This window comes from Spermophilus citellus (assembly GCF_964194105.1).
Source record: "Spermophilus citellus genome assembly, chromosome: 19".
NCBI lineage: Eukaryota > Metazoa > Chordata > Mammalia > Rodentia > Sciuridae > Spermophilus > Spermophilus citellus.
In genome coordinates, this window is record NC_138201.1 from 4494715 (window position 1) to 4500714 (window position 6000).

Consider the following 6000-nt stretch of genomic DNA (forward strand, 5'->3'; position numbering starts at 1 on the left):
CAAGGTAGGGATGCCGCGCGCTTGCTCCCAAAGCCAGGGCTCGCAATCCCTATGGAATGGGGAGAAGGAAAATGGGACAGAATTCCTTCTCTAGGAGGCCAGTACTTTTGTTTAGCAAAACCCCTCGGGGAGACATGTAGATTGTGGGAAGCTCTCCTTCCCCTCGAGGCGGGTGGAAAGGAGGCACAGAGAGTTCTAGGAGAAATGAGCCCATGACCCGGGGACTGGAAATGGAGGAGGGAAAGGAAGAGGAGCAAGATGGAATCTAGATCCCTCAGCAGAAGGGGCTGCACAGGGGTCCTGAGCGGGGTAGGGGGAGGGGGGTGTAGTTTGGGGAGGGGACAGACTGGACTTTAGAGCCCTAAGTACAGCGAGGGTAGGGGAAGGAGAAATGAACCTGCACAGAACCCAGCACGCAGGCCACCAGGGCCAGGAGTCCCTCCTTCCACACGGCCTCGCTGCGAGCTAAGCAGAATGTGGGATACCAAAGACCTTCACGACCTCTTCAAGACCCGAATTCTAGCAAAGGACAACGCTTTAGGTAGTGACAGTTTGAGCAGAGCCGAAGGATCCGGTTTTATAGAGAGAAAGGAGCTGGGGAAAGCAGAAACCCAGGTCAGTGGAGGCCCACGCCTACAATCCCAGGGGCTCCGGAGGCTGAGGCAGGAGGATCGGGAGTTCAAAGCCAGCCTCCACAAATTAGTGAGGCCCTAAGCAACTGAGCGAGACCCTGTTTCTAAATAAAATAGAAAAAAAAGGGGGGGCGAGGGATGTGGGTCAGTACTCAAGCACCCCTAGTGTCAACGAAAGCTCGGTCCCTGTCCCCGGTGCCAATCCGATAACGAGGACAAGGTTTTTGAGAAAAAGGAAAAAGGTTTATTGTTTTTCTAGCAAACGAGAAACACACTGGGGACTCCCAAAGGCTGTGGTTCCGCCCCTCGGCAGGAACAGGGAGGTTTTGCAGAGGTGATTCAGGGACAAGGAGATTAGGGAGGAGAGATCAGAAAGGAGATCAGGGGAAAGGTCAGGGAGGAGAAGATCAGGGAGGAGAAGGTTGGGAGAAAGAAAAAAAATGGTAGATTTAAAAGTGAGAAGGATGTAGTCAGAGCGTCAAGTGGACAGGGGGTCATTGAACCTAGGGTTAATCCTTGGTGCTATAAAAAAAGAAAGCAACTGGTTCACCTGAACCTTCTTTCTGTGTCAGATGGGGGCTGGGAGCTCAGAAGACAGAGAAGAACTGAGTCCTTCCGAAGAGCCCGAGGGCACGAGGGACCACACTATCAGTTCACCTGGCCTGTTGGGGGAATTCAGCTGTCATCGCCTGGATCCTGATTTTTTTTTTTTTTTTTTTTTTTTTGCCAGATCAGATAAACAGCTTAGCTTCAGCTTGGTGGACCTCAGCAGTGCGCAACTCGGTTTTGGTTTTCAGCCTGGTCTGGGCAGGAAGATTCTAGAACCACAGCCTCCTGGAACTTGGGTTCGTCCCCCCGGTTTGTACATCTGCTGGGGCTTCGAGCCTGCGCTGCCTCGTGACCTCAGAGTGGTTGCTGTAGGACGTCACGTGTTGTTACGTTTCCTTCCTCTCACACACTGACCTGGGGAGGCCAGAGGGTGGGCGTCATCTTTCACGGAGGCAGAAATCAAGGCTGGGGTGTTGGGACTGGGCTGCCATCCCAGAGCCGGGAGGTGACAGAGCCAGGTGCCTGTCAGCCCTGTCTGTGAATCAGAGTCACCTGGGGTAGGTTTTCTAAGGTACTGATGTCCTGAATCCCCAACCAGGCCACCTGGGATTTCCAAAAGGTCCTCGGTGACTCCAGAGTGCCGTCAAGTCAGGAACTAGATGGACGACGTGCTAAGGGCCCTAAGCTCAGAGAGAGGCCCAGAGTCTAGGACAGGGTCAGCCTTGGTTGACAGCTGCCCAGCTGCGGGGGGTAGTTCCACAGTGCCTGGACGCTGGCTGAACAGATCACCGGGCTCAGCCCAGGGGATGCTCAGCCACGAGGTCTGGGCTGGGGCTAAGACAGGGTCACACCCTGAGAAACAGCTCTGTACACACCAGAGCCGGACCAGGTGACCCTAAAAGGCAGATCCCCTCCCTCCTGCAGGTGAAGGGGGCTCCTCCTGCACACGGGGTGAGTGGCCAGGCTGCTCAGGGCGTGCAGGGGTGTGACACAGTGCGGAGAGTGCCCGGGCCCCACCCGTGGTGACTGACAGGCGGGTGGCTGAGCCCCCAGGGAGCACCTGTAACCTAGGCAACGGAGCCAGAGACCACTTGAAAAAGAGGGTGGGGAGGGAGAGAGGAAATGAAACCCGAGAGGAGAGAATCGGGGAGCGCAGACATGCACAAACACAATCGCCATCGCGCACTCTCCCAGCCCCAGCTGTGACAAAGGGACCCAGACAAAGGGTTCTGGAACCGTCTCAGAATTTTCTGCTCCGAGGGAAAGAGCCAGACACTGTTTCCTTTGAGTCGTCCTGAGCCGGGTCACGTGGCCACCCGTCATCACCACCACGCTGACCACAGCCTGGTCAGCAGGACTGGCCCCAAGCGGCTGCGGTTAGGCACAGGGTCCAGCCGTGAGGACAGGCACGGGAGCTCTGGCCGGCAGAGAGGCTGGGAGTGCCCCCCTGTCCAGGGTGCAGCTTACTCTTTGGGGGACACGGAGGAAGAGGCGACAAAGCCTCGGTGGTAGAGGGCAAGACAGAGAGAGAGCCGGAGGGGGCCCAGCCGAGCCACCAGCCGGACGGAGTGGTGTAGGCAGCTCCTTCTGAAGGGTGGCACTAGGGCCAGGCCACAGGAACTGCGGCCGTAATCTGACCCATATTCTCCGCTGGCCTCGCGCCCAGAGCTGCTTTTGGCTGAGCAGAGCTTATGACTTCCTTTTGCACAGCCCCACGGGGAAGAGGGAGGTGCAGGTCCAATTCCAAGACTCGGATGGCCACCGTCCACCTGACGGGCAGAGGGCACATGGCGTTCCGGTCTGTGCGCAGCCCTCCAGTCTCTCCCCGTCCCCTCCTTCCCCGTGGCTGAGCACAGAGAGCAAGAAAGCTGGGTGTGGTGGCCACACCTGTCGTCCCAGCAGCTCCGGAGCTGGGCAGGAGGATCCCAAGCTCAAGGCCAGCCTGGGCAAGTTGGCAGGGCCCTAAGCCACTCAGTGAGACCCTGTCGCAAAATAAAATATAAAAAGTGCCGGGGGGTGTAGCTCAGGGGTAAAGAAAGGGGTCTTGGGTTCAACCCCCAGCACCCCTCCCCTCAAAAAGTAGCCTATTGAATGGAGAAGATGGGCTGTACTGCTGAGTGGAGACAGACCAAAATTCTACTTAAGAAAAAAAAGGAAAAGGTATGCAACGGCTGCAGACTGAAGTGTTCTCCCCCAAATCCATGTGCTGCAGCTCCACCCGCCAATGGCGCTGTATTTGGATTCAGGCCCTGCAGGAAGTCACTAAGGTCCCAGGTGGTGGGGGTAGGTCCCAGATACACAGGATCAGTGTCCTGGGGAGAGGAGCTCACTTTCCCTCTCTGCAAGCCGGGAAGGGGCCCTCCCCAGAACCTGCCACGGGGCACCAAGAGGACAGACTGCCCGCCCCCAGGACGGTGAGCAAGACATTTCCATCCCTCAGGCCCCAGGTTCTCAGTATGTGTACACACACACACACACACACGCACATGCACACACACATGCACACGCATGCACACACGCACACGTGCATACACACACACATGCACACACGCACACATGCATACACACACATGCACACACGCACACATGCACACACACATGCACACGCATGCACGCACACACACGCACACATGCATACACACACGCACACACACGCACATGCACACACACATGCACACGCATGCACGCACACACCTGCACGCGCGCACACACGCACACATGCATACACACACATGCACACACATGCGCACACACACACGCACACACACCTGCACACGCATGCACGCACACACCTGCACACGCACACACACATACACGCGCGCGCACGTGACCTACACAAGCACAGAGATCATTTTTCAGAAGTGGGGTCACAGGTCCCTTCCTCAGACTTCTCTGGTTGACGAATTCTGTACAACGACCAAGGTTCACTTCTATAATCTCACAAACGTCCCTCTTCCTGTAGGTCAGTAGTGGTCACCCACGAGTAGCACTCAGGTCATCGTATTTCCTCGGATGTCTACCATAAGCCTGTGTTAATTTCATTCTTATGAGTGATCTTGGGAAAGATTCTCTCCTTACATACTGGATCATTCTTAGGGATGCAGGAGGCCCTCCGTGGGGGAGAGAGACAGACAGACACGCTGAGGCCCGGGGAGCCTTTTCTGGGGGTCCTTCCCCTCCCTGAGCTTGGGGCCTGCTGTGTGGAAGGAGCTCAGGGTGCTGTTTAGTGCTGCAAGGTTTTTTTGTTTTTGTTTTTTTTGGTACCACGGATTGAACTCAGGGGCACTTGACCACGGAGCCACCTCCCCAGCCCTATTTTGTGTTTTATTTAGAGACAGGGTCTCACTGAGGTGCTTAGGGCCTCGCTTTGGCTGAGGCTGGCTTTGAACTCACCATCCTCCTGCCTCAGCCTCCCCAGCCACTGGGAGGACAGGTGTGTGCCACCGCACCTGGCTGCCATGGTTTTAATTGCTATGTAACAACGTCCCCAGCAACTCAGGCTGCCGTATGTCTGTCTTCTCACTGTCCACATGACACAGGCTCCTCTGAGAGTCCCTCCTGGTGGCCTCTGCTTTGGGTGTGAGCTGAGTGCACCCAGGTGTCAGCCAGGGCTGCGGTCTCAGAAGAGCCTCAAGTTGTGGACGCAGGTCCTGGGGCTAAGGGCCAAGGGTCTCAGTTGCCCATACTCTGCCACCAAGGCTACTCAGCTCCCAAAGGCCACCACACGGGTGTCCTTGCCACATGGGGATCCCCAGCACGATGCTCCGTTCCTCAAAGTCAGCAAGGGACATCATGTAACTGGGCACACATCCCCACACGAGTCCCCCAGTCAGCAGAGGGAGGGCGTCACTCAGGGCAGGCCACAGGCCAGTCCCTGGTCCATGCCAAGCTTCTGCCACAGGCCACACTTGAACCTGTTTAGCGTGTTTGACGCCCTGGAAACAGGAGGAGGAAGGTCTTCTCCGTCCCGTCTCGGAGGCGCGGGCCGGGTCTTTGCTTTTCCCTGTGTTACTGTCTGTGATTCTCGCTCCGTCTGCCTCACCCGGTAAGATTTTTAAGGAAGCGTCAGGTACAAGTCATAAATGTCCCGTTGGTGACTCTCATGAAGTGACGCACCCACACGATCCGCACCCAGGCTGGATCCGCCCGCCTTCAGCCCCCAGAACACCCTGCCATGCTTCCTGGGGGCCACTCTGTGCCCCGCCCCTGGGGACCCCAGCGAGGATGCTCACCCTTTTCTTCCGACTTCCCCAGGACTGTCAATCCCACACGTGAAATTGTCCCAGAAATAAGACCAAGGACTTAGGACAAGCCCTATTTGGGGGCCAGGGTTGTGGCTCAGGGGTAGAATGTGTCCCCAGCATGTGTGTGAGGCCCTGGGTCTGATCCTCTGCACCACATAGAAATAAATAAAATAAAGGTCCATCGACAACTAAAAATAACAAGGAAAAAAAAAAAAAAAAAGACATGCTCAACCAGCCAGCACCAAAAAGGGCCTTTGAGACAGGCAGGCACTGATGGATACGGTGCTTTTTGGCTCAAGCAGGACTGAATCGCTGGGATCGGCTGGTCAATGGCATTCCACCACCCTAGAAATCGGAAGGGGAAAAAAATACCATTTGGAGGAATTGAAGGCAGAGACAGACCAAACCACCATCAGGCGCTCCTTGGCCCCATGACACGGGCCCTGTTCCACGCCCCAGTGCACGACCCCAGGCCGGTGCAGAAACTGGCCTGTGCAGAAACTTGCCGGTGTGACTTAGGACTCAGAATTCTCCCAGACAGCCCAGAGAGGAATACAACGCAAGCCACATCATGC